This window comes from Lissotriton vulgaris, chromosome 7 (genome assembly GCF_964263255.1).
Source record: "Lissotriton vulgaris chromosome 7, aLisVul1.2, whole genome shotgun sequence".
Classification (NCBI taxonomy): domain Eukaryota; kingdom Metazoa; phylum Chordata; class Amphibia; order Caudata; family Salamandridae; genus Lissotriton; species Lissotriton vulgaris.
The window spans coordinates 847,873,294-847,887,659 of record NC_141695.1 but is presented as its reverse complement, the minus strand read 5'-3'; positions in this window follow the sequence as shown (position 1 = coordinate 847,887,659).

Sequence of the window (14,366 nt, the reverse complement as noted above, 5' to 3'; positions counted from 1 at the left end):
GGTGTAGTAATGCATAAAGGACAAACAGACATACTTTCGTTTATATATATATATATATATATATATATATAGAGATTATTTAGTCAACCCTGCTACATAATGTTGTCTCTGCCGCATAAACCCAGTGCCCCTGATTGTAGTTCATAAAGGCTGCATAATAATTCCCCTTTGTTGCTTGACACTCTTGCACTCACGTAAGGCAGAACTGCTAAGGGTCCTGTCCATCATCCAGCACTGTATCAGTCCACAGCAATAAGGCACCCATTACCAACTGAACATGTGTAGAATAACTGAAAAGATCGTTTCACATGCAGCTGGCCGGAGGACTTTTGTTTAGTCCACCACTGCAGTTCGCAACTGGCTACATGCTAAAAAATGCTTCTTGACATCTCACAATGACAATAAGATATGGGATGATAATAAAGTCTGCCCAGCAGATCTCTCTATTTTTCCCATTTACCTACACCTGCCCAGGACTATAAACTTTAAACAAAATATCTCAGAATAGACAACCCAGTGTAGTAACCAGTTAGGTGGACTAATGACATAAAGACATAAAGAGAGCTGCAGAGCTGCCCAAAGCTGCCAGCTTACTGAAAATCATAAACTGCACGCCTGTCTCCTACTCTTCTTCATCCATCACACTGCTAAGCGCTGCATCTCATAACACAATGGCCACACCTCAGTGGTCGTCACACACAAAATGGAAACACTTCCCAAACAGGATGAAAACAAAGATAAAATACTTCTAACTCCACACACAGTACAGTGTAGTATGCTACTCAGGTAGGCAAGTGTTTCAGCACCCCACATAGGGGTAGAAGGCAATATATAAATGTTGTAATGCAGGTCAATACAATACCAGCTCTCCAGTTCAGAACAATAATTATAAATACAACAAAAACTGAGAAAAGTCCACTTTCATATCCCCTTTATGCCTAGCCAGAACTCAAAAAGGGCTGTCCCAATCTTCCCATCCGTCCATCTTCACTAACTAAAACTATAGGACAGTACATTTCCTCACATTGGTTTCACATCATAAATAGATTCATTCCTAGTAACAGATATCTTCCCCGAGTGAGCCTGCAGCACACATTGATGATCTAAATGATTGCATAACTGTAACAGGACTACCCTTCCTGGGAATACCCATGAAAGCTTAAACTTCAATTGAGAGAACAAATAAACAAAAACTACTCACTGGACACAAATTAGTCTAGTTTCAGAGAATGTTGCCCCACACAAACAATAAACCTGACAGTGGTTGACAATGCATTTGGCCTACCAGACGAATAAGAGCATCCTAGTGTTGCTTGACCAGAGGGCAGCCTTTGATATTGTCAACCGCTTTACTCTCATCAACATCTTGCACAGTAGGATGTGACTCACCAGCATGTATTTAACTGATTTTTCTTGTCATCCTTAAAGACAGATTAAACTTGGTTAGAATAGGAGAGCACACATCTCCACTCACTCCATCGCTGCATGGTGTTCCTCAATGATTTAATATGCCCCAACTAAAAAAATATGACAGCGACCCAATATCATTAACAGGTGATTTTAATGTGAACTTATTCCACGTCCCTTATGAAGACAGCCTAGATTGTTCCACTGTTACAGGATAAGCAGTGGGACGTCCCACATCAAATCTAGCCAGTCGTCAAAAGACGGGACCCAAGTGGTGAAAGGGGGCTGAGCAAAAATAGCCAAGCAGGTGTGGGAATTACTAACGAAAGAACACAAGAGGACCAACCTTCATCTTGCACACACACTTCAACTAAATTAGGGACCATACTAGACTATACCCTGCTCAGCCTCCCTCTTTATAGATACATGAAAATATTCAAGATCGATCAACGTCCTGAAAGCGATCACCTCCCACAACACCTGCAGCTACTTAACAAAGGAGCTTTGTATGAATAGGGGGCAGACCCCGGCGATACAACCATAGTTGCCGACTGCTGATGGAAACCCTGGCCAAACACTTTGCTTGCTCAATAAGAGTATGGGAGCAGGTAGTAGAGAAGCTGGCAAATGAGTGTAATCATAAATCATACAGGCCTATGCGCTTACGTCTAAGAGAAGGTATCCTTGCTGGTTTACATGTGCAGTAAGGTCAACCAAGATGGAGTGAAATTGGCAGCTTAGAATTTTCAGACGGATCCAGAGTGATACCGGCCTCTTTCACAATATATCAAAAACAAATATTAAAAAAGTGATGTGGGGCGCAAGGCGAGATGAAGATGATACATTCCGGCCACAACTTCTCCATGCAAGTAAGTTCAGCAACCCAAAGGCATTATGGAGCAATGCAAGTAAGCACGAAAAGGGGAGCACCACAGCCAACAATGCAAATGCTGCAGAGTGAATCGGTTGTCTTTTTAACCAATCCTCTAAGAGGGCACAAAAATACCCCAAGGGATCTTATCTCAATGTAAAACAACTTGCCGGTGAATGTGGTTGGATCTCAGTGCATGGGCAGTATCGGTTACAAAACAATGGAAGCACTTGAGATCATCAAAAGGGGTCGCTGTGATGGAGCTCTAGACCAGGGAGCATGGTTGTTGGAAAAGCTGAAGCTCACATTCGCCTATTCTTACTGACCAAGGTATGTCGCTGTCCTCTCCCTCCAAATCTGTAACAGCATTCCCCAAATATCAGACTGTGCCCTCCCCTGCAGCCTTTCACAAACAGAGATAAAATGACTGCTTCTGAGCACCTCGCAATCTACCTTTGAAAATGGTACAAATCGACTTGCCCGATTGCAAACATTCCTTTTAGTCCAGGAGGATCATACGGGGCAGAAAACACACATAGACGTGAATGAACTCCCTACAAAAAATATACTGCCAATGGAAAGGATCACACCCATTATGGAAATGCCTGTCCCTGTGCATTCTCTATCAGATAACGAGGCAAGTCCAGCCAACGCCCCTGTAGATCTGTGTAATTTGTATGCACCAGGCAATAAGATGTAAGTACCGGTCTTTAATGTTTGGGGTCCATGTTACCTGAAATATACTTTATTTCAAGAATGAAAAAAATATTATTTACCCAACCACGAATAAATAAATAAGTGGGCAAATGTTTTGTTGAGTTTAGTATGGTGATCAGAGCCAATACGTGGGGTGCCTGTGTGGTGGCACCATCCATGCTGAGAGACATGGCTGCTCTGTCTTCTGCATTCGATGAGGAAGACTGCTGTTCGGAAGGTTTCACCATCACTGGACAACACGTCCATCTGGAATAGGACACTGCTCTTGATAAGTCATACTTTAATCAACAACCAAGCCTCATCACAAATCACACATAACGACCTTGTGAGAGCCAAAGATATTTTTTCTGCTTCCTCAATGAATCGAATGGAATCAAATATCTGGAGAAAAACCTCAGCATCAGCACCTGACAACCCCAGCTCGGGCCAGAACAGGACATTTTGAGGTGGAGGAGGTCTCAGGCGCTTCCTCCACATATGGCTAAACCCCTACTATAGAACCCTGGGTGCTGCTATCGTTCGCAGTTGTGCATAGTTCACATTAATTTAAGAGCCTTCGACCACTAGCTGAAGAAGCACACAAATGAACTGCATGTGTGACAACTGGGGAGAGCACGAGCAAGAGCATGGCTGCAGGTGGGAGAGGAAGCAGTGGCAGCTCTCTTTCTGGTTTCCTCCGCCTATGAAAGCAGTCACCCTCATATTCCTCATCCCTCTGGAAGCGCAGGAGTTTGAAGCACCAGTGCAGGTTGCAACAGCATTCAGAACACCGCCTTTGCTGAAATCTAGAAACCCCATATAGTGTCTATGGATGTCAGATTTAAAGATTGGGGTGTTACCCCGTGCCTTGGACAGAATACGATGATGGACGTCCTCTGAGAGACTAATTAGAGCAAACTACAGTCAGCACAAGGAATATTGAAGGCCTTCAGAGACCATTTGATAAGGGAAGCAGTGCTCCAGAGCAACAAACATGTACTGATGAAGGTGTGCGTCAATCGCTGGGAGGGCCCTATCAAGGATAGCAGAGAACACCCTGTTGTGGGTAGAAGATGCCCTACTCTTTAGCAGCAATAAAATTCACTGAAGGGGAGAACCTGGTGTAGCACACTCTCAGGGGGCCTTCCCACTCTCCAAGGACTCCTGGCCGTCATTGAGACACCTCATAGATGGCAGTCAGCAGGTTCGGAGCACCAGACTTGCATCCAGGGAAAATGCACAACTTAAAAAGGCAGCACTGAGGGACTACCAAAGCCTGTTCTTGCACCGCATGGACTGTGAAGTACATGCCTTACGGGAACAGGTGGTGCAGGTGCACAGGGGGGCACACCATGTGCCCCTCTACATATATCCCTAGGCATTGAGGCAACGGGGGGACTTTTGTTTCCTCACCACCACACGTTTCATGGCTGGCTCACTGCCATAAAAACTGTGACGGTGAGGAAAATCATAATATGCTTGTCTTTGCAGCAGCTGCACCACCAGCATATTATGGCCTTTGACCGCTGTGCCACCACCATGGGATTAAGGATCCCAACGGTATCAGCGGTCCTGTGGTGGTCTCACCGCTGTAGTCGTAATACAGAGGATGGACCACCAGTCTGCTAGTCCAGGGACTGCCACCACGGGTTCAGCGGTCCAATGGGCCGCTAAACTTGTAAACGGGCCCTTAGTCCGCAGTCTCATGGTCTCCTGGCTGTAGGTGTGCTGAGAACTACCAAGATGGTGAGCTTGTCTGCAAGATAAAGGGGGTGCTGACCGAGACAGCTTTGTAAATGATGTAGTGTGTTTTGAAGATGCTGTAACCCAGCATGGAGAGCCTAATGAGTTCCATCATGTTGGGGGTGATGTGATCGTATTTCTACAAGCCCTGGAGGAGAAGTGATGTGATGAATTCTGTCTTAGTTAAGTTGAACTTCCTAAAGGCACTGGTAACCCAGGCTTTGATGAAGTGCAAGCCGTGTGTTAAAACATATCAATCAATCTATCTATCTATCTATCTATCTATCTATCTATCTATCTATCTATCTATCTATCTATCTATCTATCTATCTATCTATCTATCTATCTATCTATCTATCTATCTATCTATCTATCTATCTATCTATCTATCTATCTATCTATCTATTTATATATGCATCCAAAGACAGCGCAGCACTCAGGGAATTGCAGTGTGAATTCTTTAATCATCATAATGTGAGAGCACCAACATGTTTAAACCTTGTGGTCTTGGTCACGGCTATTAATTCCTTTCTCAGTGCCACATTTTTATACTTGCCCAACCCTGCTTATTGTGATGCATGTTGGGAAATGTTTACATTTAAAAAAACAAAAAACAAACAATGAATTCACCATGTGGCACACTCATATGTAATTGAAAAAGGAAAACATAAACTGTGTATCTATTCAGTGCATTGCATAAGTATCGTTACTTCTTGTAGGAAAGTGTCTTTTTTTTGCATGGTTGCCCCCACTTTTTGCAAAACTGTTGATGTACTTTGACTGAGTGTGCCCTGGGTTCCTGCCGACCAGGTACCCAGGGCCTATGTTCTTTCCCTAAACTGCATTAATACAATACCCTATTGGCACTCTTTGGCCACATGTCATTCCCTTGTAAATGGCCCCATAGGTACCAGGGGCACTGTGACCAGGTAAGGCCTCGAAGGGCTGCAGCACTGATTGTGCCACCCTTAGAGGCCCTGTACTTTTACACACACAAACTGCCATTGCAGGTGGCATGTTTTGGTGCAGAACAAAGTGAAGAGTCGACATAGCACACATCCTTGTGTGCCATGCCTACAACCCGCTGCCCTGGCATAGGCCAGCCAACTCTCTAGCTGGGTGCACTATACCAGTGGTGAGGGTACAGGTACATGAGATACCCCTACAGTATCTAAACCGATTCTTAGTCATTGTAAGTGCAGTCATGCCTTTAAGAGTATGTGGTGTTTGGAGTTTGTCATTATGAACTCCACAGCACCATAATGGCTTTACTGAAAACTGGGAAGTTTACTAACATTAAACCCACACTGATGCCAGCTTGGGAGTTAATGAACAATGGACTCAGAGGGCATCTTAGAGATGCCCCCTGAAAAACGACCTAACTCTAGTGTCCTGGCTGAGTGTCTGCTCACCAGCTGCCACCACCAGACAGGTTTTTGCTGTTCTCGGGGGTCTAAAACAATACACATCCTGGGACGAGGTGCCAACCCTCCTCCCCAAGGATGGACAGGGTCAACGAAGGGGAAGCTTCAAATGCATGCCGCTTTTGTGACCTACCCCAGCTATTTGCTGCTTCCAGAAAATGGCTACCACTGGTTCTACCCCCCACTTTGGGCAAGAAAATCGGCAGGAAAACCAAGTGAGGAAGGGAGGTGTGCACACCTTTGCAAACCCCACCCTTCAGGTGGGGGAGGCGAGGTGATGCGCAAATCTCAGTATCCACCATCTTGCAGATGGGGGGACCCAGCCAACCAGAGAGAGACATTTACCCCCCTCCCAGTGGAGTTTGGCATAATAGGGGGTGCCCACCTCAAGGAAGGGACCTATTGGTCCTGACCTTTAAGAACCAACCAGAAGAAGAAGGACTGAAGAAGCTGTGCTGAACAAAGAAGAGGAGGACGCCCACTGACTTGGCCCAGGCCCTACCAGCCTGTCGGCACCTCAAATCTGCTCCAGCGAAATCCCAGTGTGTCCTGCAGCCCGCATTCCTCAAGAACCTGAAGGACCTGCCCTGCCTTCCAAAACCAAGATTTTGTCTCCGGTGAGCACTGGATTTGCTCACCCACAGACTCTGGCTCCATCCAAATCTGCGAGTCTGCACCACTCTTCACCCGAATCCCATGGCCAAAGTTCAAGGGCCCAACACCACAAGGAGGTCTCCCCGGTGATCCTGACCTGAGATCTGGTGATCTCTGACCTCCCTCAAATCTCCAATTGACGCCCGGAGCCCCTTTCTGGATGATCCCCTCGACCACGACCAGAGCTGGCAAGAAAAACTGATGTCTAAAGACACCACTGCACCCGATGTCCCTCTGCCTTGGGTGGCACAACCGTCGGTGTCCCAGCATCCCCAGGCATCCCAACTTACCTCTCCAACTGGTGGTCACCTCAAGAAGATCTTCGTCCCCTAGCCTGCAGTCTTTGTTGCAACTGGAGAATTCCATTGAAATCAATAGGGCACCCAATACCAAAACAGCAACTTGCACCCAGCCACCTCTATGCTGCCGCACTTGCACTTTGGCTGCGAACTCGGATCCCCCTTTGCCCTGAGCCTAACATCAAGAGCTTTGCTCCCACAACCTTGTGGCCTGCTCGTAAGCACCCATCAACTGGAGGCCCCCTATCCCCCCTTGGATAACATTGGGCCTTAGCACTCTGCACATGGCTGCGCTAGTGCCGCCAAGGGTGTTCGGAGAGTTCATCCTTGACCCTGGGGGAACCCTGGTTCTAACCCCAGAATACCAACTCCCACAAATAAGTACTTACCTGCAAACCGTTAACTTAATTTCCTTCCATAGGATTGCACTGACTGCTTTTCCTTGAAAATTCTTCCAAGTGTGGAGTTGGTTTGTATAAAACATTATAACACTAAATTATACCTGGGGGTCAAAAAAAGTTAGTCATTCAACATGGATCACAAAACCAATATCATGCAGATAACACCAGTGAGAGAACACCATGCAACACTAGTTTATGCTGGCCAAGTCAAGGCTCAAGAGCATATGGAGAAAAGTATTCCCATCAGAAGCCACACTATACCGCCCTCTTTTTCATCATTTGGGTTCTCCTTACCCAGGAGACAAAACGGCCGGTCTGATGTTATCGTGACCGATAGATGTGACAAGTGGGTGGTATTTGTTGTTACAAAGAATGGCTACTGAAAAAAAAAAAAAAAAAAAAGCAGTGTATAGTGATAGGAGTGAAATAGTGAAGGGTTGTACTAAAATTAGGTGAATCGGGTAGAAAAACAAATTTTATTAGTATCTCCCAATCCCTAAGGTTAAAAAACAAGTCTAAGTGCGGGTTTGAAATAATAACCGTACTTAATAATGGTCAACATGTTTCTGCAACTTTAGAAAAGAGTTTCAAGTGCATTCTTCAGGACCTTATGGTGTTAAAACTACTGCTTTATGTGAAAGAATAAAATGATATCACCTGAAAGCTCCAGGTAATGTGTTCAACCATATACTGTTACCACATCATAACACATGGCATTGGATCCAAACAGAAAGACAAACAAACAAGAAAGAAAAAGGAACATGAAAGTGTCATATTCACATGGTCTATGTCCATTAGTACCAGCGTGCCATGGTTGCGCATTCACACTTATCAGGACACTCACCCATAAGTAGTGGTTGAGAGGCTTCACCCCACCTGGCTGCGGCTCAGGTATGTTGAGCACCGCTCTAGAAAATGAGTCGTTTTTTGAAAAAAGTTAAAATTAAGAAAAGAAAACAAATGTGGCTCAAATACTCCATTAAGTATAAAGTGGATTGCTCAGAAAGTAACCTTGCTTACACCGATCCCCAACGATCGGTTGTGTGACTACGTTAACCAATCCCAAGTATATCGTGCCTCGCAAGCGTTCAAGTTAAGCCTGGAAGGATTCCCTGCAGGGATTCCCTGAGCCGCAGCCAGGTGGGGTGAAGCCTCTCAACCACTACTTATGGGTGAGTGCTTTTTTTTTTCTTTTCAGTAGCCATTCTTTGTAACAACAAATACCACCCACTTGTCACATCTATCGGTCACGGTAACATCAGACCGGCCGTTTTGTCTCCTGGGTAAGGAGAACCCAAATGATGAAAAAGAGGGCGGTATAGTGTGGCTTCTGATGGGAATACTTTTCTCCATATGCTCTTGAGCCTTGACTTGGCCAGCATAAACTAGTGTTGCATGGTGTTCTCTCATTGGTGTTATCTGCATGATATTGGTTTTGTGATCCATGTTGAATGACTAACTTTTTTTGACCCCCAGGTATAATTTAGTGTTATGATATTGTGTTTGGGGTACGTACCTGGTTGGTCGTTAAACCTGCCCTTAGACCCTCCTCTCATTGTTTGTTGTGTTTGTATAAAACATTGACAAACTGCAATTGTACTAAAGGTGAATTACTTACCTTTTGTCTAAGAAATGTCTTGGTGTGATATCTAGGCATTTCACATTGATTAGCAAAAGTAACTTAAAAAGTAGTCTAAAAAGTAACATGCACAGTAATTTGTAAAGTAACTGAAAACTAATTTCAAACGGTTAACTTACCTGTACTTCAATCCACTGCAGATGAAGCTGCATTTAACTGTAAATCACTGCATAAGATTTTGCAAAGTAATATTTCACTGACCTGAATCAGGCTTGCTTGGTTCTAGGAAATAAATATAACTAAATAATATTTTTATACAAATCAAATTGGTCTGAGTTCAGTCTTTGAGTGTGTGACATCATTTACTGATTGGTACAGGTGGCCTGTGCACACGTGATCCTAGTATGCAGCATAAATACTGCATGTCTAAAGTTCAAACATGCATATACGTAGTATTATGACAGTAATCCAATGTTGTGTTTTCTCTTTGTTTAATGCAGAACAGATGCCCAGTCAACACGTGTTTCGTCAGGTTAGGGACCGACGACTTCTACAGGGCTATTGGATAGATGGACTGTGTGATGACCAATCTGTAAATACAAGAGTGTGTAAAAACCCCAGCAAATCATTGGTCCTAATACAAACACGATAAAGAGTAGGGGTGTGTACATGGAAGTGCATAGAGGAAGACGGAGGCTCACCTCAATGCCGGTTGTACTTCCGTCCCGGCTGGGATGGGTGAGTTAGTCCGGACGATGGGCGTCAACTTGAACAATGGATAGTGCCACGAAGGGTGATCTTAGTTGGCGCAGCGAGTACGCTGACGATTTCCCGGACCCGTGGTGAGGTTTTTTTTAAGTGGTAATGTAATATTTCTCAATCATTTATCATCCTATTTTTCCCAATGAGTGATGGAGTAGTCTACTATCACTTCAACTTGTAGCCTAAGTGGCACATTGTTCAAGTCACACATTCCGCTTCTCGACAAAGAGTCCTTCAACACCTCATCAGTGGTAGCTAGCGCTATATAAATGCAAACCTATTTCTCTTCTGCCATTCACTATCCTTCTCAATCCAAAGAACAGATTAAATTATCCACTGCTCAAATTAATCTCATATTTCACAATACTAATTCACCAATAATCCTTTTTGGGTTTCGGAGTAGCGTGATACTCGCCGAAAAAGCGCTTCGCCGCCTCATCAGGGGTTGTAAGTGCTTTATAGATGCAATTACAATACAATTTGGTCCCAAATGATCTGTCATAATCAATAATTCATGGTACATAATGTATTAATAGCCGATTACGATCATCTCAACCTATCTTTCTTAGTTGTTGTACTTGGAAGCTTGGTCTAGTCCCACAGTCTGTGATCTTGTTAACGTCTTGTATTTCATTTTCAATACTATATTTTTCTTTTATAATTCCTTGTTGCCTCATTAGTGGATGCAGAGTTTCTCATCATTGCTGAGATAATATGGCTGTCTTCTCCTTAACCCTATGATATATTTTGATTCTAGTTGTTGAAGAAGTAATGTCTAATTTCCTCCTCTTTTGTTTTTAGTATCCATATCAATCCTATAGTGACTCAATGTTTGCCTAGTGTGTATTTTGTTGTAATGTTTGACAAGTGCATACGTTGGATCTTTATGTTGAACAAATCTTAGGTGTACCAATATACTCGCTTTATCAAGGAACACATGGCGTTCCCCACATATCTTAATCCACAGGGCATTCCAAAATGTGGATCACATACTGAGATCCACATTTAGTTCTTTTGTTGATCCTCAGTGTTTCACCATCTTTGTCCTTGGACCCCTTCATGTGTTTCTCAATGGTGCAAGCTTTGCTAGTCCTGCACCTTGTAAAACTTTTCTGTGAGTTTTCCAGACAGGTTTGTTCTATTTCAATGGTAAAGTGGCTTCTGATCGGTTTATCCTTTAGGGAGGGTACTCTTCTAAATGTGATATTAGTTTTGCACCTGCCAGTGGCCAATTTCAGTATATATTTTGATAATGTTCAAAAGCTTTTGAAATATTCATCGGATGTCTACAGCCTCCTTGTTGTATGTTAGTACACGTCTTATTGCTTCCTCTTTTGGTTCTATTATCTTCTTTTGATCCTATAGCCTGTGGGGTATAGCTTTGCATCTGTCAAAGGACCCTTGAGTCTAAATTTGAGCCTGGAAGTAACACATAATCAGCCAAAAATGGAAGGTACTTCTCTGGCGTCAAACAGTTTTAGGTGATTCTATTGACAACACAGTGTTTAATGGTGTTTCTACTGTAGGAAATGTCTGTGGTGGAATTTCACATTAGTACATCAGTCGCATCAAATAGATTTGGCTCATTTATATCAGACGATATTTATCCTGGCCAGAAGTTGACAATCTTTCAATAAGTTAATATTTCCAAGAAACTTCTGCCTAAAATGTAAGGAAAGCATGACTCGACATTCGAAATTCTTACATGATAGTGAGCCTGACAAGGGACACTTACAAAACATGTCATGTTTTTCCTTTCAATCTATACCATGGGCAACTCAAACATGCAATCTCCTATGTGTTCCATTTTGCAATGTCTGTGAGACATTAAACCTCAAACATTTCTGTACCTGACAAGCATGTGAAACACTGACAGTCAATTTAACATATGAAAAAGACAGCATACTGATTGTGTCAATATGTGACATCTTAGGGCAAAGCAAGGATTGCATGGCTTGCATATGGGTCCGTATTATGAAAAAAAGTGCATTTTCATTGTTTGTGCGGGCGCAACAGTGAAAATGTGCCCTATTACCATGAATGCGCCGCCCTCAGGGCAGCCGCGAACTTGCGCTGCCCTGGGGGCAGCGTATTCATGTGAAAAACGGAGCGGCTGCTTTACGGTCCCTTCTGTAATACCAAAGAGCCCCATGGGGCACGCAAAGGGGTCGCAAATACCCTTTGCACAACCAGGGCACTTTATGTAATACGACCCATGGAATCGGAAGTATTCCACTTCTGTTGTGTCGCATATACACACACACATATATGTATATGTAAGGGCCACTGGGATTGCATAAACACATTTGTTGTGTGTGACCTGTTCGTAAGCTTGTATTGAAGTTGTATCACTTGTTGCCGATAGAATACCCCAATGTAAATATATGGTTGGCTTGACAAAGACAGTGAAGGGAATTTTTTTGTTGCCACTAACACTAATGCAATTTGTGTGTATCATCACGTCTATGTCATTGTCACCCTAGTCCATTGTAAATGTTACTGCGCTTAACAAAGAGATAACACAAGCGCAAAAAAATTGTGTCTTCTATTAAGACCGGATCAATACTGGATCCGTGCCCTTTTTCAGTTCTTCCACCTGTGATGGACACACTTATACCGGCTATCACCTTAGTCTGTAACTCTATATTAGGCTCTGGAATCTTTCCTGATTCCTTAAAGAATACGATCGTGAAGCCTCTGCTGAAGAAAGCTAGCTTGGACAAGACAGATCCAAAGAACTACAGATCGATTGCGAGCCTACCATTCCTAGCCAAAGTGATTGAAAAGGCCATGAACCAACAGTTGGTTGAGTTCCTGGAGACACACCACCTACTGGACGAATCACAATTTGGCTTTCGAAGACACCATGGCACTGAAACCGCCTTAATCAAGGCTGCGGACGATATCAGGACAATTCGAGATCAAGGTGGGACAGCAGTCCTAGTTCTGCTAGACCTATCGGCGGCCTTCGACATGGTCGACCATAAGACTCTTGTTGACCGTGTCGAAAAGATGGGCATTCATCTTTCAGCGAGTAACCTGATTGCATCCTTCCTAGCCGACAGATCACAGGCAGTCACTCTTGGCCCTTATCAATCCACCAAACTGTCACTACCATGTGGGGTTCCTCAAGGCTCATCCCTAAGTCCGACACTATTCAATATCTATGTGTCGGACCTTGCTAATGTCATCAAAGCATATGGGATGAGCGTAACCTCCTACGCTGATGACACCCAACTGGTTTTCGCTATTAAAGACAATGGACCAGAGGTGGCAGACCGATTTCAACATGGAATGCTCGCAATCAGTGAGTGGATGGCATCTAACTGCCTTAAGCTAAACTCTGATAAGACGGAGGTGCTTATTTTCGGACCCCTTCGACCTGATTGGTCGTCAACCTGGTGGCCATCAGCCATGGGAGAGCCGCCTAGGCCAGCACTTAAGGTTAGGAACCTGAGAGTAACATTCGATGTGAACCTAAATTTTATGGCACACGCGAATAAGGTAGCGGCAACAGCCCATCATAAATTAAAATTGATTAGGAAAATTCTTCCATTTCTTCCTGATACTGCCGCAAAAACCCTGATCTGCTCCCTGGGTTTAACATCTCTTGATTACTGCAATGGGCTATTTCTAAATGCCCAAGCCAGGATAATAAACAAGCTTCAGTCATTGCAGAATGCAGCAGCACGGCTTCTTTCGGGAACACCCAAATTCTCTCCAATTTCTGACACCATCAAGAAATATCACTGGCTAATGATCCACAACCGAATAAAATTTAAATCTTTATGCATAGTGTACAAAGCACTGCATGATCAGGCTCCCCACTTTTTTAAGGAACAGTTGACACCTTATAAACCAACCAGACTGCTCCGATCGACCACGTTGAACCAACTAGTGGTCCCTCGATCCAAGACAGTTTCATGGTGAGATCGTCGCTTTCTGGTTGCGGCATCTAAGTTATGGAATACCTTGCCACACTGCATCAAGACGTCTCCTTCACTTCTGCAGTTCCGTAAACTACTAAAAACCTGGTTGTTTGATCCGTAATCTAAGACAGTTTCTATGAGCCACAAGGGAAATAAAGGAATCACTTAGCGCCGAGACGCCCACGGGTATTCGCCGCACTTAATAAATTATAAAAATAAATAAAAATAAATAAATAAGGCAGGGGCGGCTTTAGGCTTGGCAGGGAGCGTAGGTAGGGGGCCCCGTAAGAGAGGGTCTGGGCGGGGCGGAGCGCGGAGGCCAGTGAAGGGGGGGCGGGGAGGTCAGGGTGTTTGGAAGTGGAACAGAGCCCGAGGCCACCAAATCCCTGCCAGGGGCCGCCACGCAAATATGTATCCTTCCTCAGAGGATTATTATATCTATACTACTATTATAAAGAGAGAACTTGCACCTTTGAGCCAGGTAAACTCGAAAACTACACCACCAATCTGAACACCCAAGACATCTTAGAAAACCTCAGGGCAAGCAGAAGGACATAGGCTACATAAAAATAAAAATAAAAACGTTGTTTAAAATATTTAG